This window comes from Grus americana, chromosome 7, assembly GCF_028858705.1.
Source record: "Grus americana isolate bGruAme1 chromosome 7, bGruAme1.mat, whole genome shotgun sequence".
NCBI classification, from domain to species: domain Eukaryota; kingdom Metazoa; phylum Chordata; class Aves; order Gruiformes; family Gruidae; genus Grus; species Grus americana.
The window spans coordinates 39,374,008-39,398,657 of NC_072858.1; the positions used below are offsets into that span (position 1 = coordinate 39,374,008).

The 24,650-nt window shown below is 39.0% G+C and overlaps 1 protein-coding gene across 2 annotated transcripts in view; it reads right to left on the reverse strand.

The window, feature by feature from the left end:
* Positions 1 to 24,650, reverse strand: part of PCDH15 (protocadherin related 15) — a 1,027,345-nt gene that overhangs the window by 981,724 nt on the left and 20,971 nt on the right. The window contains exons 2-3 of one of the 2 annotated variants that reach the window (XM_054831779.1): positions 17,805 to 18,060; positions 17,511 to 17,586 (exon numbers count right to left, since the gene is read on the reverse strand). The gene's annotated coding sequence lies outside the window, so the exon portion shown is untranslated. Of the gene's footprint in view, positions 1 to 17,510; positions 17,587 to 17,804; positions 18,061 to 24,650 lie in introns of those variants that run through there. The other variant, XM_054831776.1, reaches the window with a different exon arrangement.

Below are 24,650 nucleotides of genomic sequence, written 5' to 3' on the forward strand. Positions count from 1 at the left end.
CAATTATGGGTTGTTTTTATTGTTGCTTTTTTAACCTGAAGAAAAAGGAAAGGCTCTACTGAGGATGCCTGACGTGCAGAAAATTTTCTTTCCAGTACCTCAATTATAATGTATTTTTAAAGTTCAATCCATAACACATGAGACTGTCTGTTACAGAAAAGAAAGCCACTTCTATTTTAATATATTCCCCAAAGAAAAGGAGGAGAGTTAAATTCAAGGGATAAATAACAAGAGAGAAATTAAAAAGTAATTAGGGAGACAAGGAATGGTACTACCTTTGAGACATTTGGAGGCCAAGAAGAATCTCCTTGGGTGTTTTACCATGGGTGGAATTGCCTTAGGCTCTGACAACTCCCAGTGAGGAGGACAGATTCAGCTCTCTGATGAGAGTCAGTGGACATACATCTTGCCTGGAAAGCTGGGGAAGCGTGTGCAGCTTTATCTATTCCCTCCTGATTTTATAACCCGGCACAGTGAAGAATATTCTGCAACTTTGTTAAAACTTTTACCTCCCACAAAATGCAGATCAAGGCATGTCTTACACTTAGCCATAGGGACAATTCTAGTACCATAAAAACAATGTGAAATGTTTAAAACATTATTAATAGATAATCTTTATTGCAAAACTCATGAAAATACATGAAGCTGACACTTCTTGGAGCTGAATTACTGTAGACAAAACCTCTGCCTGTTTTGCAAAGGTATTCAGAGAAAGCTAATAAAACAGTAAAGTCTCCAATTCTTTTCTTATCTTTGCTCTGTGGCTGGAGGAAAAAGGAAAATAAATCTGAATAATACCAAGTTAAAATGAGGATTAAAGAAAGAGCAGCACTGCCATGCAATTGTTAGAAAAAGAAAAGGATTTTGGTGAAGCATATTTCATGCACTGAGTTCTTTTGCGAAATATATTTTTCTATGTTCCAGGAAAACAGCACACTTGACTTGATAGTACTTGATCCCACTTGTTCCAAATATCATGAAGTGGTGCCCAATACTAGAATTTTGAATAGTAAGGGACTTTTCTCTCTTTCACATTCAGACTTTGATAGTCATAGAAATTCTATTTCATTGCTGGACTATCAAAAAGATGAAATGCAGTGCAGAGATTTTTTGGTGCCTAATTAGGGATAACCCGCTTCTTTTTGTGAGTTCTCTGAAGTGTTGTAGAATCAGGCATATGATAAATGCAAGCAAGAGGTGATGTAATAATAAACAAGAAAACAAACAAAAGAAAATAGTACCCTCAGAAGACCCAAAAATCTTTACATTACTGACTATGGAACTGCTGTAATCGAAATTTGGTGGAGGTGGTCTTAAAACTGGAATGCTGAAGTCAGTGACGAATTCAGAACTACCACCAAAGAAACAGTGATTTAAAGTAGAATTAGTATTAGTCTCACAGACAGAGAGGGTCACAGGCAGTAATACTTGCTGAAAAAGCAATATAAAAAACATATGCAGATAGGAGAGGTCAGCAGGCCAGGTCATCGGTACAGCGAAGCAGCTGGTTCAAAGTGATGTTTAGTTTGAGGCCCTGAGAGGTGAAGTGATGGCAAACAAAAGCTTTGGAATAAAAATGAATTTCAAGGCAGCCTCCCGACCACGTACCAGTGACATCAATCTGTCAGGGATGGACAGTAAGGGCTTGCAAAGCCTTCTTCAAGGTCAGGGAATGGCTGGAGCTGTGTATTAATGGTGATCGCTGAAAGCTTAGGATTTTTGCCAGCAAACAGGAAAAAGTGAAACATGCAGATCCTGAAGGAAGGTGGACAACACAAGAATGTCTGCCTGGAAAGCCTCCTCTTGCAGGGCAGCAACTGCTGTAAGGAGATTACATGGGGGTACAGGAGGCACGGGAAGCCTTACATAAACTGAAGTGCACTCTGGAACCAAAATACCTGCATATCTGACATAGAAGCTGCAAGAGACGTCTGCTCTAGATACAGATCCCTTTCAAGCACAGACCTAGAGTTTCAAATGGACCAACACCCCCCACCCCATTCTGCTGATCAGTGAACTGAAGTGTTATCAATCCTTTCTTGTGATTTGCAAGGGCATTTAAAAAATAAGATCCTCACAAAAAGACTGGTGCCAGAACAGTAACAGTGACCTGACAGACAACAGATAAAAGTCAGGTTTTGCTGAAAACAGAGACAGCAGAACAGAGCCACGAGGTAGCCGGAATAAAGCAAGCCCAAAGCCAAAAGGCCATGGCTAGCACTTGACTGGCCCAACTGCTTTTGCTGCTTTAAAGACAAGGCCAAGCACCAAGCCAAAACGTACGCCATAGGAGAATCTTTCAACCTGGTTGATAAAAACAGAGGATTGAACAGCTGCAAGTGAAAATTTGGCAAGTTGAACCATGAATTAATATGCAATCCGGTAGCAAAGAGGATAAGGAAACACTGGAACAGTTTCCTAAGAAAAATGTCAGGCTTAGCACCGTTTGGAGTCTGTTAAAAAAAAAGTAAAAAAAAAAAAAGAGTGGGATGGGATCCAGCTGCCTAAATCCAGGCATCAAGTACCTCTTCTGATGCCTTGGAGTATTCCTCGCCCAACATCCATCTGCCAGTCAAGAAGAAATCAGATTCCCATAGGTCCTGACTCATACCTGCAAGTTGCATGCTGATGTCTCATACCCTAGGGCATCTCATGCCCTGGAAGTCAGCCTAAAAGTAAGTCTAACTTCTGGAAGAAAGTATCTGTTTATCGTTCATGATGACTGATCTTTCAAACTGACAACCTATAAAGCTATAAACTCTCCCAGCCTCTTCTTTCTCAGGCCTTGGAGAAGGCAGAAATCCCTGTGTTATTCTCAACACATTCTGAGCACTTTAGGGATTGAGCATATCACTTAAGTGAGCCAGGAAGCCTTGTCTTTTCTACACTACGTAAAAAGTATGTTTTTCTGCCCTCCTCTGTAGCATTTAAGTTCAGCAGTGGAAGAACTGCATGATATGGATCACAGCCCTGTGACATTACAAAAATCCTCACTCATAGCTGCCAGACTGGCTCGGTTGACTCATGCTCAGAGTAACTCTGATCTGGGGGTAGGAAGGAATTCTACACTTGGTGAAAAACACACTGAGGTCTTTTGCTCTCTCTTTGTACAACGAGAAGTAATTTACCTGCTCAAAGGATCTGGTGTATCTTACCATATCAGATCCTTGCCAACATAAGGACCCTCGGGCACCGGTAGCATTCCTGTTCTTTGCTCGTGACAGTTTCTAACCTGAGGAATGAATTTTTATTTTTTCTTCCTTTAAAACAAAACAAAACAAAACAACAACAACAACAAAAACCCACGTTAAATGAAGTCCTTGTGCCTGTTAGAAAGCACGCAGGCATAACATATGACTTGTGATATCCAAGAAGTCAGACTACATGCCCCAGCTACAGTTCTGTGAAGTATCAAACGGTTTTAAACTTTTATTACCAAGCCATTGTGGGGACAGATCCATAGCATTCATTTTCTTATTTGGAGAACAGAAATATTTTGAAGAGGGCTTTTAAAGAAGGGGAAAATATTAAAAATTTAGATTCTAGAACACAATTTATCAGGATGACAAAAGTCCCCAAATCCATCTCTTCTGTAAATTAATGTCTATCAACATAGAGAGGAAAAAAACAAAACCAAAATTTTGGGCTGTAATGTTGCTATTATGCTAATATAACGGCCATTTACGTTACAGTCAGAAATTACCTGGGAGAAGTGAATCTGGCCTATTTCAAAACATCTAAAGAAATGAACAGACATTTGAAGCTGCTCCATATGACGCATCAAATTGACTTGAAAAAGACAAAATGCCTCATACCAGAAAGCGCGCTTTCTCTGCAATAGGCTCATCACAGATTGAACACAACTCTGAGAAACCTGTCTCCATGCTTAACTTCTTAAACTTTGATTTCTTCACCATCTTTCAGAGGTTTTATTTTGATAAATTTTGCTGTGCTCTGCATTCATGATAGGTGAGAGTAGATTTTTTCTAGATTTTCATTAGTAACTATATTTTAGAGAAGTGTTACATTGATAGAAATAACACTGAGCATGGAAAAGAATGACTGATAACTATCCGAACTTCTCTTATATATCTTCAGCTGACAGCTCTCTGGCATGTGTTGGTATGATCTGATCCCAACCCAACTACTTAATCTGTGAATAGTTCTGAAGGAAAAAAAAAAAGTTAAATTAAGTGTGCATATTTACTTAGGAATCAGGATTAATATACATTATTGATTTACTGCACTTTGCAGCTTAAGGTATTTTTAATGTCTTAAAAAGTTTAAAACAAAATTCTGTGTACTGAATGACTTAGGCAAATACTGCATTAGAATTTAGTTTCTAAGCTACTCAAACGTAAAAGACTAAAATATTGTTACGCTACTCCTGTTGACACTTTCAGTCTTCAAAAGAAGTCATACAAAAGGATTTCCAGCCAACCAACCTGGTGTCCCAGGGTCACCACCCCTCACAAAACTCAACACAGTGATTGAAAATACACTTTCACTAACCACAGTCACAGAATTAGGGACATTTTCCACTACCTAAGCAACACGTTAATCATAGGTTCCAGCCCTACATTTCTTGGCAGTCTGTGAGATGAAAGACAAGCACAGTTAACGCTGTTGAACATGCTGTGGGCTTCATCACCTACGTGACTTTCCAAACTGCAAGTTGTCAAGTTTGCCTTCATTACAGACACCTTTCCTCAGCATCCTCCTGAGTACTGCAAAAGTCCTGCAAAGAGTTCCCCAAACAAGCCACATTTTGAAACTCTCCGTACTGCAGTATGAGTGGGAATGAAGAGATTTACAACAGTCATAAAGACAACTTCAAAAGGCCATTTTACATGTGAACTGTGACAGTTCAGAGACACTTATTATGCCTATGGTGTTGCTTCCAGGAAAAAAAAAAACCAACCTAGTTTGTGGATGAAATGGTAGGTGGCAAGTACAAAAGCATAAAGAATCGCAAAAGGAAGAGAGTGGACTGAATTGGGTAAATGCAAGGTTGGGTGTGATAGTTCATGGCTTAAAGAAATGCTGAGGCATCCTGGACAAACTGAACAACCTACATCTGGAAACAGATGTGTTTGGTTAACAAAATATCGATGCTGTAAAATGCCCTGAAAACGTGTTGATTGTTTGCAGAAAACATCAAGCAATATTACCGAAAGCCTGTGTTCTCCTTAAGGTTTCACAGTGACATACAAACTTTCTGTGTGCTTGAGCAAGCAAAAATAGATAAAACACTTTCTTTTGCAAACCACATGAATTTATCTCTGCACTCACACTTTGTCTGAAGGAATGCCAACACTGTAAAAATAGAGCAAAATATCAAGAGAGTTAAATTTTTTAAGGAGTACATTCATTCTGTGGACAATAAATATTGAGATTGAACAAGATATTAAGTTTCTTTCATAGACTTAGAAAATTATTTTCTGTAGCTTTATGGCTGCCACGTCTGCAGGAATCTTGTACTGTAAGACAGATGCTCACTCACTGATCTACCCAACATTTTAGCAGGGTGAAGGACAATTGAAAGGCTAGGAAACCAACGCTAAGTTAAATTAAATGTGGCTTCAAAATACAATTGCAATAAACAATGCAGCCATGTGACACACACTATATAGTTATCTTTATTTCTTTCGAAAGCAAAGGATGACTATTATTTACTACTTTTTTGTATGTTTTGTTATGAAGGAAAGGAAAAAGATGGGAAAAATGGTTGCTCTGACCTGAGCTGGTTAGCTGCAAAACAATTTATTTGTTCCGGATTTACTCTCCCTGCCACGTGAACACCGAATGTAACATATGGTTGCCTTTAGCAATGAGATACGCCTTTACCTCCTGCAAACCATGTAACATCTGATGATTAACATTCTTCCTCATCTTCCAATTTGATCCTACTTCTATGATCACAGAAATGAGTTACAAAGTTTACAGAAATACAAGCCATTAATTTCCAATGCCTGTAGGATAAGAGCTCTTTGACTTTTCTGATGTCTAAGGCATAGTAGCATCATTTTCCCATTCTGGCTGGTGCTACTAATGAAAAATAACCTTTAAAAGGCACATAAGGATTATCGCAGGACTCCTATGTATCAGCTTTGTGGCCAGAGGAATCTCTGCTGTCCAGTAAAGTTCAAAACTAGCTAACATCCATTTTTCTTGTTATATAGCAAGGAGTGATATTGTGATACAATATGTGCAAAATTATTTTATGGCACAAGCTTATTTAATCACATCAAACATTACAATATGGTAAGAATGAATTAGAAATCGGTGGAATGGCCAGGGCTCACCCCAAAAGCAGGGGCCACTTCACAAGGGCTATCTACTACAAGGTGGCAATCCATGTAGTTGGGACACCTTCACGATGTTAGGTATCAGGCAGTGAAATTCTGAATAAAGCAACAATTACTATCATTGAAGAATATTATTTTGCATATTAGCCAATGACATAAATACTTCAATCTCATCACCTTCCAGAAACTCTTAGAAACCTAGTTAATATTTATCTTTTTTTTTAATATTTAGGGGAGTATTTCAGGTGGCAATGGACGTTCAAAAGAAAGCACAAGTCCAGTGGGACCTCTGAACACAGCAATTAGAAGCTGTCAGGTTGATTAGGGAAAGATCAGGGAGGGATTTGATTTCACAGATGTAAGTTTTTTTTCTTCTTTGTTCTCTGTAACCAAGTTATGGGGAACAGAACTCATGGGACTCTACGGGAGACATTTAACTGGGATGTGTCACCCACTTTAACTCACCCTCTCACAGAGGGCACAATCAGTCCTCCCTTGTTCACACTGCTTCTGCGTCCCTTACCAATATGCTACTAAGCAGCCCCAACTCTTTATCAGGAGATGTGGCAGCAGCACTCCCAATAGGTCTTTGGTTAAGGCACCTACCCATATAGCTGAAAAAATGCCCTCCTATGCTCCTTTATCTAAAATACTCTGACCCTATGTCTTCTGCTTTCCTGGAGAGTTGCCAACTACCAGGCTAGAGTGAATACCTGGGGGAGGGGATGTTTGTCTCGCTGTCCTCCCGCTAAACTAATTCTCTAAGTACTTTACAAATATTAAAAAATTAGCCCATCAGTTGGCATTGTTTTGGAAAGCAATCAGAAAAGGCATGAACTTCTTCAGTTTTTCCTTCTGAAAACTACAAAGTTGGGAAGAGAATAACCGCTTACAAAGCTCCAAAGCTTATCTCTTATGGTCACAGTCCATTTCAGTAAACACATCTTTTTCTTACATCATCCATCTATTTCAGAAACAACTACAGTTCCTTCTGTACACTCCTCAGCACCAAGCCTTTAGATTGTACAGTTTATATAGCCATTACAGTTTAAACAATATTTACTCTTAAAATAGCACAACAAACTGTGGGAACTGTATGTTATTGTCTGCAAAAAGAAATGCAAGTTAGTTATGTTTTTCTCTTCTTTTAATCCATTAAAAGGTTAATGTTCTTAATAGTACTCTATTGCTGAATCTCTAAGTGAGAAAAAAATAGTTTAAACTATTCTTTCATAATTTTTTTTCAAGACAATTGGTTGCCATGTCTTCGCATTTCCAATAGTCTCCAAATTCAGTTCCCTACTAAAAGAAAAAAAAAAATATGAGTGCACGACAGAAAGTGAGAGAGCAGGTAAAGACTTTAGAGCTCAGCTACGCTGCAAAATTGAGGAGTTCACCACAGTATAGTTTCTGTTCTCCATATTCTCCAAAGGGGAACTGAAATTTGTGTTTGTCAGTGACTGAAATCCATAGCTGTCAAAGAGAGTGGAGGAAATTCACTTACTCTGATAGTGGAAGAGTCAGTTTGTACAGACAGACAAAGCTTGGAGGCTATTTTTATAGTCAGGTTCTGTACAGATCTGTTCATACATCAGGTTTTGATTCAACAACACAATTATGCTCAGGCTTCATTTCAAAATGACAACTAAACTAATTTCCATCAGTAAGACACAGCCCAGTTCAAAAGTTTTTAGGCACCTAAGTTGCTGTTACTTATGGGCACACTTACGGGTAACAAAACCAATTGTGTGCCAAGATAGACATAATGGTGGCAGTGAATTACAGCACAGGCTTACCTCCAGGGGAAATTGGGATTCAAATAGTACTAGCAGTCACTTCTGTGACTGTTTAGGCTGTATTTTGCAAGTCACAAAGATGTCTCAAAGTAAATAAAACACAGATTCAAGACCTGGGCTTGCTTAGCATGTCAAGAAAAAGTGCATGGGCAGGGTACCTCCAGGACAAACGGCTAACGGCTGTGTCTGACAGACCAAGGTTATTAGTCATTCCACTTTATTCCATCAAGTTTATTCACATACTAAAAATAAATCCCATAGATGTCTTTTACAGGTTGAAACATAAAAACCTAATAGATAAAGAATTTCTCTTTCAAGTGACAGTTCAGATAATTATTCTTTTCAAAATCTGAAATGTCATTTACATCCTGGCTTGAAATAACTTTTAATATATTGCATTTAGAACAATCCCTTCACTATAGTATCTTGCAGCCCACAATACAATCTGCATTTTCTTTATTCAGTACAGAGGCCGACTTTGATGGGTTTTCCACAACCCTCTCTCTCACACACAAATAACCATGAGATATGGAGCCAAGGTCTAAAAACCTCATCGTCTGAAAAAAAATTAGCAATAAATATTTATACTTATGCTGCAGTTTCAATACAGATCATATTAAATATCAACTGATTCCACACTTGTAAATATAAGAGGAAAACTACATTAAACCTGCAAAGTGGAAAAACAGTACCTCAGCTGCAGCCAACCTTTCAGAAAATGGAAAGGACTTTTAGGAGATGGATGTAGCAGAGATTTAGACCTCTCTCTGTGCCTCTCTGCTGGAAAGAAGGGATGCAATATCTAAAAAAACCTGAAACATTGGAAATATTTGTAAAAAAAAAAAAAAAAAAATCCTTCATGGGGAAATTGGTTTTCTGTCAGTGAAAAACACAAACTGTTCAGAGCACCAGTGATCATATAAGCCTGTCACTGGATAAACTCTCATCTCAGTCAGGATGATGAATTCCCGTCTTTCTCATCTTTCAGCTGCTTCTCGGTAAACAATCTGAAATTCCGACCACTGAATGCCCAGGCAGGAGGAACCAGGGGCGGCTCTTCAGATCCCTGCTGAGCCCTCGTCCCTGAGGACAGTGCCCACCGGCACGTCTCCACCAAAGACAGGACACTGCCTGCTGCTCATTTTGTTACAGCCTCGACTCTCCATGGTCTCTCAGTCATCGTCTTGTCACCAATCTTACTGTATTTCTTGAGAAAACAAATTTGCAGTGGCAGTGAAAAGAGCAAAGAAACCTTTCCCACAAGATTCCTTCATTTTTTAGTAATAGAAGCCGAGGCATTGCTACCGTTATACTTAATTAAAACACCACTTTGCAAGAGCCTACTTTGTTGAAAGTATAAGACAGAATGATACCACCGTTATTTAATAAAGCTAAAATAACGACGGTGCACAGCAGTGCCTGGGAAAAGGAGTCGTCTTTTGACAAAGTAGTAAGAAGTAAGAGCAAAAGGGGCATGAAATACATTGAGGTGATAAGAAATGAAAAGGGAATTTAATATTATTGTATGACAGAGTCTACATTCATTCAAATATTATTTAAGTCTGTCACTGCACTTACGAGGAACAGCCTATACAGAGATACCTTTTGAAAAGTTCTCATGGCAGGTAACACCAACGACAAACTAAAACCCACGCCCTGCTCCCCGTCCCATCAGCAATATGGCAGCCAATTCGTACACACTACTCGAGCACCTTGCTTAAACCAAAAGCCATTTTGGTTTAACAAAAGGCACCTTGCAGTAAGGCAACATCTGCAGGGAATACAAAGCAAGTATAACTCTAGTAGCCTAAAATACAGCATCGCTACACTGAGAATTGATATCCTGCAGAAAATACTGTGCTCTGTCACTGACCGTACGTTCCCCATCTAGACCTTGGCTAGGAAAGCAGTAATCGACTGCAGAGCCCTAACTTCAGTCAAATATTCTGTCTCATACGCAGGAATCCAGCTGCCAGTGTGATTAGCTTCCTCCAGCCCTAGAGACACAGCAAGTGAAACTAGCTGGACTGATTCACCAAGGAGCCAAGAAAATCAAGTACTTTGAATATTTTGCTTCATCAAATCAAATCCCACTTGAAAAGTAAGTGACCAATCACTCTGGGAGAACACTTGGTTGAGGTTCCGCACACACTGTGGGCAAAGCGAAAAGCTTGAGGAGAGGTTGTCTTGGCAACAACATCTGATTCATATTTAAAGATAAAATCGCTCTCCAAAGCTAACTTAAAGTGGATGACAGAGATAGGAAAAAAAATGTAGGCATTCATAACATCTTCATAGCAGAAAGCACTGCCTTCTGTCTGCTGTCTGATTTATTTTGGGACTGTTTGGTAAGGTTTCCTCTGTTCATTGTAAAACATCCTTATAATGGCAACTACTAAGACAAATAAGTCTTCAGTCTAGAAAAATACAACAAAAGTGCCTCCAAGTTACTCATCATGTGAAACAGCATGATGCCTCAATATCTAAAGTACCACCTTTTTTCTTTATATATTAACACTCCAGCAGACAATCATAACATTGCAGTATAGCCATGTTCTTGCTATCAATTTCTGCGTGTACACGCTTTATAAAACAGAGAGACTGGTAAAGAATTTTCACTTTTTTTTCTGCTGCTTCTTTAATTGACTTTTGTATAGTTGGTGATTTTAAGTGCTTTAAGTGACATGTCATTCCCTCTGCAAATAATCTCATTAGAGTTGGGTCTGATGAGAGGGGCAGGAAAACCCGTGAAATCCCAAGAGGCATGTGTCAGGCTATGAGCACGCACAGTACAGGGCAGAATGGCAACGCCAGAGTGCTACATGCTGGATCCCACCAGGTATCTGGTCACTCTATCCAGATGGTTCCTTCCAGCAGTAATCTCTTAGGTCAGAAATTCCAGTTATTAATCATGCTTAGTAAACCGCTTTAATTTCATCCAAATTCTCCTTGTTCCACTTTAGAGGAATACAGACAATGCCTGATTGTGCATATTGTTACTTTGTGTACTTCCATCAAGATAATGAGAACGTAGCTAAACTGGAACATCCCAGGTTGTTTGTCTCTTTTCCAAGTTGTTTAACAACTAAGGGGAGGAAAGAAAAAAAAAAAAAGAGGAAATAAAACCTACATTTCTCTTTCTCTGCATTTCTTTTCCATTTTTTTTCCTAAATGGATGACTTGCACTCAGCCTAAAATTCCACAAGACATCAATTCCAGAAGAAAGAAAAAGGTTTCCAAAGTTCTGCCATGCCATTTCTACCATACCATTTCAACTGCCCTTATCAACTACTTTAAGAGTTCTTTTTTTCCTTTTTTTTTTTTTTTTAAATTAATCTGAGATCCCATAGTCACACACAGGCAGTTACAGAGGTTGCTTGAACAACACCCAAATATTCTTCCCAAACAGACATACTTCTCTGCGACCTCAGTGAAGTTAGTGGGTTTTATGTCTTCTAGTACTCATTAGCTGGCACCCATCTGCAATACTGGTTTTTTTACAGGTTGTTCTTTCGCCTGGCACTGTAAGGTCACTGCGCAGTGCATCCCTGTCATCCCCGATTTCCACTGACCTACACCATTTTGCCATGAGCTAATAACAATTTACTGATTACCACTTTGCTCTAGATCATTAGCTCTAAGCCAAGTACCTTTAGGCACTCTCAACTTGTAACTTGACAGCTTCTACCACTTCTGTCTCACTGGCACCTTCTACATCCACACAGAGCCTGATCTCTCTTCTCTAACTATTAGTCTCCTGAATAGCCTCTTGAGGCAACTACTGCTGAAATTTGAAGAATTGTAGTAAATTGGTGGAGAAGATTGATTTAAACACAGGCAATGTCTTCATCAGATCTTTCAGTTTCTGAATAATAGATGTTCCTTAATTCCACTCCTAATAATAATTTTTCACGCCACTATGGAGAGGTTCACTGCTCCCTCATTCCCAGGCTCAGCTGGGCACTAAAGGCATGCAGTTTTTCCATCAGTCACCCCACTTTCAAAAGCAACCTTATACTAATTTCACCATTTTGACTTGAACTTCTTTTTTATTAGCTATCTTACTTTTTCAGTCCTGACTTATAGCACTACTACGCTAACAGATGGCACAATCCTTCCCGCAACAACAAGAAGTCTAACACTTTTATAAAGGTAGTATTTTCTTAATGGGAATGAACAGGTGGGCAGACCAGAAGGATGCAACAATTACATTTAACTGGTTGGCAACAAAGGCTGATCCCAAATACCTGCTGCTAGTGCAGTACAAGTCTCAGCTACAGCAAGCATGAAAAGAAGTGGAGAGAAAAAAAAAAAAAAAAAAGAAAAAAAAAGAGCAAACCCAAACCCCCTACATGCTTGAAAACCTGGAGAGAAGAGCCACTGCTGCTGCAGCCACCCACTGGTGATTCTGCAGGCACAGGCAATGTTCCGCCCTCACATATCACAGAAGAGCTGCAAGGTAATTGCTTCTGATTAACTGCCACCGAGGTGGCTCAGAGACCCTCCATAGAGCACGCTGTTCTGGTGGGATCCTACCTTGCCCCCATTCAACCCCTCAAAAAAAGCTCTGCCTATGTTCTCCAGGACTGCATTCCCAGAGGGGGCTATGGATTAACAACTTATTTATGGAATTATTTTATAAAGACATTTTCCCATCGCTTCTACCTAAAATTGCTTGCCATTAGCTCTACTGAGTTCTCCTATGATGCAGGCCTTCCACGGCAAATTAATATAGGACTTTGTATGATCTATTCCGTGCAAGCTTTATCTGTGCTCAAGGTAAGTGATAAAGCGGAACAGATAATTACCTATCTTAACGCTGGCAGCAATTAGGGGATGTGGGGCCGAAACAGCTCATACTTGAAGAAATGAAAAGACTGGGGAAAAAAATTATTGGGAAGGTTGCAAAGCAGGAATCATTCCCAAAGAAAAGTTCTTTGTGAATATTTTAGAGAGTCAAGAGTACTATTTTTAGGTGTAGGAACATGAAACATACCTAAGGTAGGTAGGAAAAAAAATTAACTGTTTTTTTTTTTTTTATCTTGCCTCATAAATGTAAATAATACATAAAAATCACTTATTACATACTTATTATGTCCTTTACATCAGAAACTATATCTACTGGTAATTTTTCTCAATAATTTAGCCAGCAGTATGCTCCCAGCATTGGGGCTGGTCACTAGGGAACCCTCACTGACTCTTAGCATGGTCCCAGCCATAGGGAGCAGGGCAGGATTCCCTCTCATGGCCCTTCCTTCTCCTTTGCAGTGAATCAAAAGAGAAAAGTTATGTGAAAGGAAGGATTTGGGGCCAGAGTTTCTCAGGCATTCAGCTGTTTAATGTTACAGGCACGTGCTTCATGGGACTCTCAAAAGACTCTAACCAAGCTACAAAGTAATGGGACTGCCGTATCTGACCCACAGAACTGCATCAGGAATCCAGCTTTGTAGTTCAACGCCTTCATAGTAGAGCTTAAGAAAATATGGAACTTACATCCCATTTAATATTTTTTTTTTATTTGTTGTGATGAACAGCTAATTGTTTGGACCTCCGTATGAAAAATACGCTGTTCTGACATTTTCCATCCAAAGAATGGCTGCCATTTCTCCGTCACCCTTCCCTCCAGGTTCACTGAAGTGGATCAGAAGAACCTGCATCAGCCCTGTGCTGCCCTGGGCCAGTGCTGCCTCCTGGGAGCGGTACCACACAAGCGGATGCCTCAATTTTTGGACTAGGCATCGCTTTCCAGGATGCACTGTAAAGTTCAGCTCAAGGGAAGAATCACACTGGAGAGAGGGATTTTGCAGAGAGCTTGGCTTAGGGGAGCAAACAGGGGCATGAACTGAAGCATTGGTAACAAAGTACTGATAGAAAAATGCCGCTAAATTGATATGAAAGGAAATGTTTGTGGTTTTTGCAGACTCAGAAGTGAAATATTGGAACTGTGTTTTAAAAGACCCATGTGAAAATAGTCTTACATTTATCTGACAAAAGTGACCATCATAGAAAAATCTATTTTCCTGACAGAAGCTGCAGTTTTGCAGGGAGTTCCTCTTCTGTGAGAAAATTATTCAACCAAAAATTCCCAGCCAGCCTCATAAAATCTTTGTAAACAGGTCCCTGTTTTTCAAGGGTACACTACCATCAGAGCCTTCGTTGGCAAAAGAAACCCCAAAATACTCCTGTAATCCACAGTGTAAAACTCCATCCAGTGGACAAGGACTGATGTACTTTATCCAAAGCACAACTGCAGAAAAGCTTCAGTTTTCCTCTCCTCAGTTTCCCTTCTTTAAACAGAAGAAAACCGTGATGAAGACCAAACAGAACCCACTCCAAATCCTTCTTTTGAAGCCTACCTTAATCATCAAGCTTTCTCATTGATTTTGGCAGAATGGTAACATTATACAGTTACGAAACACCAAATAATCATGCTGGACTCTCTACTCAGGCGCTCTGATATTCTGCTAAGGTTACAAATGTGATTCAGAGGCAGCCCTCATGTCACCTTGTCACTCTCCATCACGTAAGTGTTGCTGCACACACTGCTCATTTGAAATACCACAGCAATGGAGCATCACAAGAATTGGGAAAAACTTCTGAACTGCATTTACAGCATTTAAAAGAACTGCCAATTTTCTTTCTTGAAATAAAAATACCTAGGTTGCTCAAAATGTAAGTGAAAGGTCTTTAAATAAGGTCTTTAAAAAAGCAGCCAAACGATTTACCAAACTACAAACATTGACAACAAAATTTTTGTTATAGTACCTGCTAAATTTCCTAATAACGCCAACATTCTGTATATATGTACAAGTTTGAATTATACAGAGCATAAAACTTTCTAAGTTAGCATGTGAAAGGAGAAGTGTAAACCAAACAGTACATCACCACCTAAGATACACCTAAGATATACATTTTTCTATGAGTATCTGACTGGGTTTTATAATCTGGTTTTTAGGCAGTTGGACTAGATGATCATTGTAGGTCCCTTCCAACTGAACTATTCTTTTCTGACTTCTCTCTCATTCATGTTTACTCCTTTCTTCTCCTGAATGGCCAGTGTTCTGGAATGTTTAAAAAGAAATTACACATTTGAAACAGATTTTGAACGCAGAAATTGCACTCAGTTATCCTAAGAGGAAATTACTGAAGCAACGACAAACATCCGACACATCTGCAAACTTCCCGTATTTGTATTCAATCCGCAAACAGATAAAACCCCCAGTAAGTAAAAACAAAGCCACAGCAATATTCTTACTAATAGTCTTCAAACAGGAAAAAGAGACTAGCTTTCACTTAATTAATTTATTATGTCTTGTGCATCTTAAATCACCAGTGATATTTTAGTTTCATAGCATGCTTGCCTGAACAAAGAATTAATCATCAACACAAGGTATGGAATGCTTAGTTTAAATGCTGTCTAGGCTCCAATGGTAGCAGATTATTGAAAGTAAAAATAACTACTACTACAGACTAAAACACTGGCCTCATTCCGAGTGGAGTATCCTTCTAAATATCAGCTGCCTTTGAAACAGAAAGATGGCAATGTCTATAAAACTTTACTACAAACTAATCCACGAGATGAAGTGGTAGTTTGTCAACAGTTCTACAAAAATATAAAAGACACTGTGCAGAGATATTTTATAGGAAAATGAACAGGATATGTTTTTATATACTTCAGCTTTATGATTTATGGGATGTCTGCTCAGTATAAGTATATAATAAAAGAAAAGGATGTTTCCACTTTAGCAGACTCATGAAGCCAAAAGGTATGAAAATAAACTGATCCCTGAAATTCTAGGAAGTTTGTGCCTAATAAATATCATTTGCGAAAGATATTTGTCCAAATATCTTTTATTTCGTAGATATTTTTATGTGACCTATTAAACTAAAATATATTATGGATTGCTTAGAATCAATTTAGTGATTATATCCTGTATATTATTAAAACATTGAACATTCTTTTTTAAGGTCTATGATGTTAATGTTACCTGTTGAGCATATGAGAGCAAAGTTAACACAGGCTCCACAGAAATGCTGGACAAATCAGGAAACCTGGATCCAGCTTACAGATGTTCTTTGCTATCTTGGCCAAGTCACTGAATCAACCCTCTGCTGTAGTCCATTAATGGTGGCAATTTTAAAGTTCTTCAACATACATTATTTATGTTACTTTTGATGTTACTTTTTAAGCAGCTTAAGCTTCAGGTTCAAATGCTCAGTGAAAAACCAACAACGACATACAGAGTTGCCAAGATTAAGGTTATTTAAGTCTCTGGTAAGATAAAAACGAGTACTGCAAACAACACAACACAAAAGGTTTCCATGAGCATTCATTTGGATTTCTACATAGGCTCCCTTTGGCAAAGGAAACATACATTTAGTAACCTTTCAGTCAACAAGGTCTGTTACTTACATCCTGGTTGAAAGCACGTTCCAGTTACACACGTCCAAGCATCTTTACCAAAGCTGGCATCCCTGCACACACAAAATCTCCAGTGTAAGAGGTTGGGCTGTGCCTGGGTCTTCACAAATCCAAACAAGTGAAACAACAGGTCTGTTTTACCATATCAGAGGACTAACATTTGAGATTACAAACACTATAGTTTTAATCTTCTGCCATTACTTCCACAAACTCTCCACTGAAGGTCCTTCCTGTAGCAATTTATGTTTGCATCATTTGCATAGTAATGTTCACCTGAAAAGCCTTCCTACACAATTAAGTATCACAGCAAGACAACCAAGGAACAAAACAACACTGTACAGCTCTGTCCACAGACCACATGCTCTCCTAACTTGGTAGTCAGTGCAGGCCTAGGTGCTCAGATTTTCTTGGTTGGCAATGTTTTCTTAAAAATGGAAAGCAAAACAGCTGGCTCGGTTCTCGATGCAAGCTAACTTTCCAGGCTGTGAGAATGCCAGCAGCTTGCAGTGCTGGGATGACCCCACTCCTCTCCCAGACAGGCTGGGGAGCACAGTCCCAGCAACTGCCCCCGCTGTGCCCGCTCTACCGCTGAGTATCTCATCCTTTTCAGCAGAAAATGCAGAGTATAATTGGTTTTTTCCCCGACTGGTGGATGACTTTTTATAATTACTGTTACTGACCTTCTCTGTTGAAACACATCTTTAAATGCAATATACCCAAAGGTTACAGTAGGTATTAAAATGAATCAGGTAACTAAATAATGGTAGTATATACCACACTTAAAGTAACCATAAGACAATAGACAAGTTACAAATTTCTAAGACTTACCACTGTTAACCTGGATTTCATTCCAGCCCCTTTGTTATGAATTTTGCATTTTATAGTGTGCAAAATTATAGAGTATTATCTGAGTACATAATCTGGCTAGCCTTTCCAACCTGACAAAGGTATAAACCCCTAAAAAAAATCAGTATACATACTTACCCCTGCTGCTACCGTCATTCTTCCAATTCACCTGTCGAATTACTGTGTGAAGACTTCAGAGCAGCCAGAGGATTAACTGAAAGGGAACAAAAATGTTCAGTTTACTTGTAAAAAAGCAAACAGATGCAAGAAGATAAATTAAAATAACACTGCTTGCGTGAATTCAGGTATACTTGCTATAAAAGTCTAAGATAATATTTCCAGACTAATATTCCCCCCTTCTCATTCATTACGCTGAAGGCTGTCTTGTATCAGTTTCCTGTTCACAGGTCAATAGTGTTTCCTAGGACGTACCATTCAAACCTTTTTTTCTTTTCTGCTTAGAACTTCATTCACCATGCCAGCTGAGAATCTGGACCAAAACAGCCATTTGCTGGAAACAAGCTGGGAACTCGCTGGAGTTTGCTTGGAACTTGCTTCCCAAAACACAGAAACTTCCATTACCTCTTTCTAATTTTCTCTTCTTTCAGCATTCTCTCCAAATGAAACTTTGTAATTGAAGTATGGAGGTCTAAAGTTCACGCTTATTTTAGTTGCTCAGACAGCATCACTGGGAGAAAAAAGAAAATGAAAACAAAAACACTTGCAAAAAAAATCCCAGACATGTATAATGCAGAAACTGGGGAAGCTTTGCTCTCATTTCTGTGTGAGGAAAGGAGTGGAATGACAAGTCTTTTTTTGTATTGCTGGAGTTCAGTGGGTAGGCTGCTACTGGGTATAGTTAATCATATACATTAGCACATAAGGGCAGCAATTAGACTGCTAAGGGAATTGGCATGCAAAACCTAGCTACATGTTAGGAGCTATTAACCAAATAATTTTAAGATACAAACTACGGAATGACCCAAAACGTGGCAAAAAGGAATGTGAAAGACAGGAACCCTGACATCAGCCATCACCCAGTCCAAAGCAACGTGTCCTCTTTTGAAGAGCAATTGTTTGGGTAATTACGTATTAGCTGCAGAAATGTCATGCACATGCTGTGAAATAAGCCCCCGCTTTCAAAGATGAGCCATAGCCTGGTCTCCCACGAAGCTGAGCGAGTCACACCCGCGTTCCTAATTGGGGGTAACAAGACAGCAAATTTGCCTTCTTTTCTCCCAGATCCCCAGGCTCATTCATTGTAATGCAGTTCTCTCCCTGAGGAGCTTCACATTTTGTTATGATTCAGTGTGCAAAATTCACAGTAAAACAATTCAAAATTGCTCTGTCTAAACTCTGGAGAGTAAAAATAAAGGGGCTAGCAGGGGTGGGACGAGTGTGAGCAAGGCTTTATGTCCAGTTACAGAGATGCGTTCTGTTTGAAAACTCCAATTACACTTTCTAATTAAAAGCCTTAAGTGACAAATTTTAACCCAGTGCTCTATAGATATAAAAAGGAACCCAATAAATTTAGCAACATGATTTTACTGAAGATCCAGAACCCAGTTACCTGATGCAACTCTTGCTACAGACTGAATTTCAGCTCAAAGAGAATGCAAAATGTGTTAGGTTTTAAGAAACATGACAGTAACGAAACAAAAAAATTAATATTAATTTCCTATTTCAAACAGACAAAATAATGTAAGGCCAGACACTCATAAAATTCTACTCTTTGGCTTTGTCAGCTACCTTTCAGAAAAAAGAAAGCCTACTCAAAACATTCAAATTTTTTCAATCATGTCTTCTATACTGCCACTGAAGCCTACAATCTGAAAACTTTATAATGTTCACCGAGGAGTGGAAAAATGTTTTCCAGAAATACCCCTCTCATACTTTCATACTGTTGTTTCAAACAAAACCAGGAAGTGACAGATGAAACGTTCCTGAGGCTGTAGGCCAGGGCCAGCACCACCACCAATGTCTGGGAACGTGGACACTGCGGCCTGTTGAAACAGGTTAGCTGCTTGCAGTCCTGCCTGGTTTCTCCTCCCAAATCTCCTTATTGAATTAAATTACCTGGCTGCAGGCATGCCTCTCAGGGAACAGCCTCGGGATCATGCAGCAGGGGCCGGCTGCTGCATTGCTGCAAAGGGTTGATGAGGGAAAACCTCATTAAACCAGGAGGCGGCTTTTGGGGAGGGCAAAGGACAGTGCATAACTTCTTGTGCTTTCCTTCTTTCCAAGCTTCCCCCCAGTTCCTATACTCCCTCTACCACCTCATCCTCCGATACTTTTAGGAATCAGCACGATATTAGGTGGGAGAACCAACCAACTTGCAGAGCTGCCTGAAGCACCTACAGGCAGTGGATTCAATTACTAAGCATACTAAGCCCTCTACATTACAGGGCTGCTGTCAGGAAGACGACTGCTAAATGAAATAACACCAAATGAGTTCAACTATCTTATTAGAGCAAGGATCTCAATGCTATAACCAAAATACCAGAACCCAGCTGGACATTTAAGTAATCAGAAAGTACGTGTAGCCCTCCTTGCAAAACATGATGTAGGATAAAACACCTGCTGACATGTCTGCTGTAAGTCTTTTAAGACCTGTCAAGACTTTTTTTACAAGTAGTTTCTTTTTATTTTTTTTTTTTCCGGTTGGTTTATTTTTTAAGGGGGTTGTCATTCTTTGGAGCCAGCTTCCTAAGCATACCAGATAGACTTCTCGTTTACAGTTCACTTAGGTGGATTTTGTTGGGGGTTTTTTTGTTTTGTTTTGTTTTTCTTTTTTGACAAGTTTCTGGATTAGCCATGTTATCTGTAAATAACCAAAGCACGCTAAGAACTTCAGTATCACGTCATCTCTATTGCTAAGATTGAAAGACAGCAGAAAATGACAAGTTCTCTGGGAGAAGTATGCTGAACCTCAAACACTGTGTAAATTAAACATTAAGACTACTGGTGTCTCAACTAAATACCTTCTTGCATGCCAGGAGACACAATTTCAAGTAACTTTCATTTTCAGCTCACAAAGAAAAGACTTTTGCATTCATAATACAACACAAAGAGATAAATTATTCAACCCAAAATATCTGACGTTTCAGAAAAACAGGCCAAAGGATGTCAGAACATGTTAGCTGCTTTACCAAAGTTCACCAGCCCATCTGAAACAGGCTGCTGTGGCTGAATGGCCAGCACCAAGAGCTTCACAGGAACCTCAAAGGGTTTCCTCAAGGCAGCCAAACAATAAACCACACAATAAAATCTCACCTTCTTAAATTACAAAGTTTTCAGGTATGCAGTCCCAAGATTATATGAAACTTCCTTTACTGTTTTATATATTATACACAGTTGATGCTCACGTAAACTGCTTATATATTTATGAAGGTAAGACAAGCGGAACATTACCCAGAGATGATATTTTCATAAAGCCTTCTATGTTTCTGATCCTTCTGACTCTTCTCAACATTTTATATGGAGCAAATGTCTGAAAATACAGGAGTTTTGCTTACGAACCAAGGCACTGAAACACTGAGATTCTTCCAAATATTTTGAGCTTTTTAGGCTTTGCTTTTTATTTGTAGTGTTGTCGCACAGGATATATAATGGGAAATTCTGTCTATCTTTATAAGCAAGCAGACTTTAAAAAAAGAAAACCTCACTGATTTCTTAGTCTCAGTGAAATCTTGAAACAGCTAAAAGTATGTAGTGGGGAAAAATAAGTAATTTCCTTTCAAATAGATGTTAGGTCTCATTTAAATGAGCATCTCTACCTCCTGTTGTCGTGGGAGAAGGAACAAATGCAAGGGCCCCCTCTTGGCTTCACAATAACAAATGACAGAGACCTTTTCATATCTGTTCTTAGTTACTGTTTCTCCACAGTGAACAGTATCAATCCTTTCACTCCTTCATAAGAAAGTTTTTCCACATCCCTAATCTTCCTTGTTATCCCTCCCTGGTCGTTATGCTTTAATCTGGCAGAAAAACTCATTATGAGATCCAAAACTAGATTAAATTACTTGGGAACACACATTTTTATACTATGAGAGCAGACACTTGCACAGCTTACAGAGGGATGTATTATGCTTTCTAGTTTCTATATCACGAATGGGTATTTTTAGAGACAATTTAGTTCAGCATTACCAGATGAGGCACTTTAGCGAGGGCTATAAAGGACATCAGAAAAGATGATTCTAACAATGCCTGAATGTCAAAAATCGGTGGCATCATCCTCAATCCAAAGCAGTCAGCAGGCAAACCTGGACACGGTGTACTTCATCTTCACCCCAAAATTTGCCGAGCTGTTCAGGGTAAAAAGTGCATAAAAGTAAAAAAGTTTCCACCTAGCTACCAGAATTTGCAATCTCACTCAATGTGGTGTTTTTCTGGACAAAATCTTAGGAAGCAATACAAGGCACTTCTTCGTGCTTTAAAAATTGTTTATTTTTCCTTGCTTTGTTTGTGCGCATCCAGAACAACTGTCCTAACCATGCTGATGCATAAACGTGAAAATTTACACAGGTAATGACTGGCATGGATGCATCACCCTGCATATGCCTCCATCTGGGGAAAATACAGAAGATTTTCAGTGCTAGTTTGAGGGTATAAACAGAAGTGAAATCATTAGAATCAGTATTTCCCAAATGCATAGGTTAAGAAAGGAATGGTTCTAAGGTCATCGACCATTGCAGCAGGGGAAGGAGAAGAAAATTAACATTTTGTCTAACAAAGAGTTTTTGAGGACTATTTTGCCATAAGGCAGCTTAGCCCATTTGTGAGATAAGGACAGCCTCTTGCCTTTGAAAAACCTCCTGCAGATAAAACCAAGAGCTGAAATCAAGGGGCTTAAGAGCACACTGAAGTGCTTTACTGAGTAGGGACAGACTTGTGCATGTGCCTAAATGCTTCACAAAACATTTGATACCATTGACAGGGACTGAAGATTACATAAGTAAAGTCCGTTAAGTATCCACTTAGAAACAGCCAAGTAGTACAATGTGTTTATCAGTGAACATATTCCATATTGGCTCTACAGTTCCTCATGTTTCAAGAGCCAAACCCCATTCACAGAACTAGAAGAAGGTACAGTCATCCTTAGGTTACATCCTGCATTTTTGAAGTTACCTTGTTTTTTCCCCCATCCCTCTGTTACCATTGAATAGAACCAATGGGTGAAAGGAGCAGTTCTTAGGTCATTTGGGACCTTGGCAGGAAATTCGTCATCATCCAAACCCATTACTTCTTAACCATCCTAACAAGATGGTTTCTATATCTAAACATAACTGCAGGGGCCAAGACCCAACATGGGGAGGTGTTTCCAAACTTGAGGCTTAACCTTCGGCATGCTATCATCCATCCTGCCAGTTGTTTTGACAACACAAACATTTTGGACGCTGGCACCATTAATGATACTTCATACTTAATTACATTTTTTCTGCTTTAAGCTTTTCATAATGTTAAGTGCTACTATGATTTCTTCGTTTTCTTTAAAGGAAACAGAGCTCTGTATGAACAGTAGCTTCATTTAGACAGAGATTACCCACTCTGAATTAGTAAGAAGATTAGAAGATAAATATTAATAAGATTAGTCTATATGGGGAAATTAAAAGGACCTATGAATAATGTTGCTCTGTATAATTTAACACACAGATCTATCATGCTGTTAAGCGAATCTGATTATGTCTGCTTTGCAAAACTGGAGAAAGTAAAATAATCAAACTGATTAATAAAAGAAATTGAGCAAAATTATCTATTCCTAGCTACTTGTTCTGTTATACTGAAGTCTGGCATCTCCAGTACTAAAGTGCACAGCTGCCTCCTCCTGCTGCTACAAACATTTCAACCATGTTTACCCATATTAAATAAAGATGAACATAATGTGAATACTACCAAAAAACCCCACTATGTAACGGGCCAGGTTGAAATACAGCTAGAATACTCCAGTCAGTTCAGTGGAGTTAAGTCACAGGATTGTTTTGATGTAACCCAAGGTGCTTGAGAAGGATTATGTATGACTTTTCCGCAGAGCCGTTGCAGGACAGGTCAATGGTAATGGTACCTGTTGGTGATCTTTTCAGAGCAGACACTCCCTGAATCACACAAGCTCAGGCATTAACTGACTAAATCCAGGCTAGCAATAAAACAGATCGCCACGTATGCCTGGAAAACTGAGGAGTGTCTTAAAAGAAGAGGACATTTATTTTCTTTACAAGGCATTGACTGTTCCAGGCAACAATTAAACCGTGCATGACTACAGCAGGAAGGAAAATGAGAATTTTCCATTATCTTTATAATGAATTTAATTTCCTGAACTTGGTTTGTATTGTATTTAATTTACCAACAGGCACAATCTTCAGTGATGCAATCTTGATGTTTCTAAAACTGAAGGAGTTATGCTAGGTACGCCATACTCTTTACAACAGGTTATTTATTAAGAGTTTCCCTTTCATGGAATTTATTTTCTGCATGAAAGCAAATGAAAATGTAAATGTTGAGGGAAGGAAATAAAATAGGTAAGAAAAATGTTACAGTTTCAGCAGCCATTAGTAAGATTCGGGAATCTTAGCACTAGCGTGATCCCTCAAACGCTCCAAGCAGGTCCATTTACTAAGATCCATAGCAACGGGAGGGTCTTTAAGCCTGGGCAGAGCAGTCCTATTGCAATATTCTCTCTAAAAGGATGGATTCACCCTCACACACTTTGGCGTTTCTTCTGATTGGGAACTCCTGTAAACAGGTCATCCCTTCACCACGTTCACAAACCAAAGAATTGGAGACTATATAAAAAGGCAAACATCTACCCACAATTGTCATGGTTATTAGTAAGTGATAGGTACTCTTTACTCAATACACACATTGCATGCCTTGACATATCTGGTAAACACATACATTTAATCTCATTCCTTGATGTAACATGCATGGACACTGGCCTCTATATTTTTTCTATTACCTATATAAATTCCAATTAAGGTATTATAGGAGCTCATTTCTATGTAAGATTTAATGGCACAAACTTAAAAAGACAGCTACGTACAGATATATACACACACTTATTTCCCCCCCTCTCCCCCCAAATCAGATCTTTGGCTTTCTAAGACCCTGTCTACAAAGGCACAGAAGAGATCCTGCTTTGCAAGAAGTCTACTTCAAATGACACTGTTGTCTGTCTGTAGAAAACCTGCCTGGCTCGTTACAGGTGGGTATTGAATGAGTAAGATGAGGCCAAGAAGGAAAACGGTTATCTTGCTGTGAAGGCAGTTGTTGAATGATGAAAAC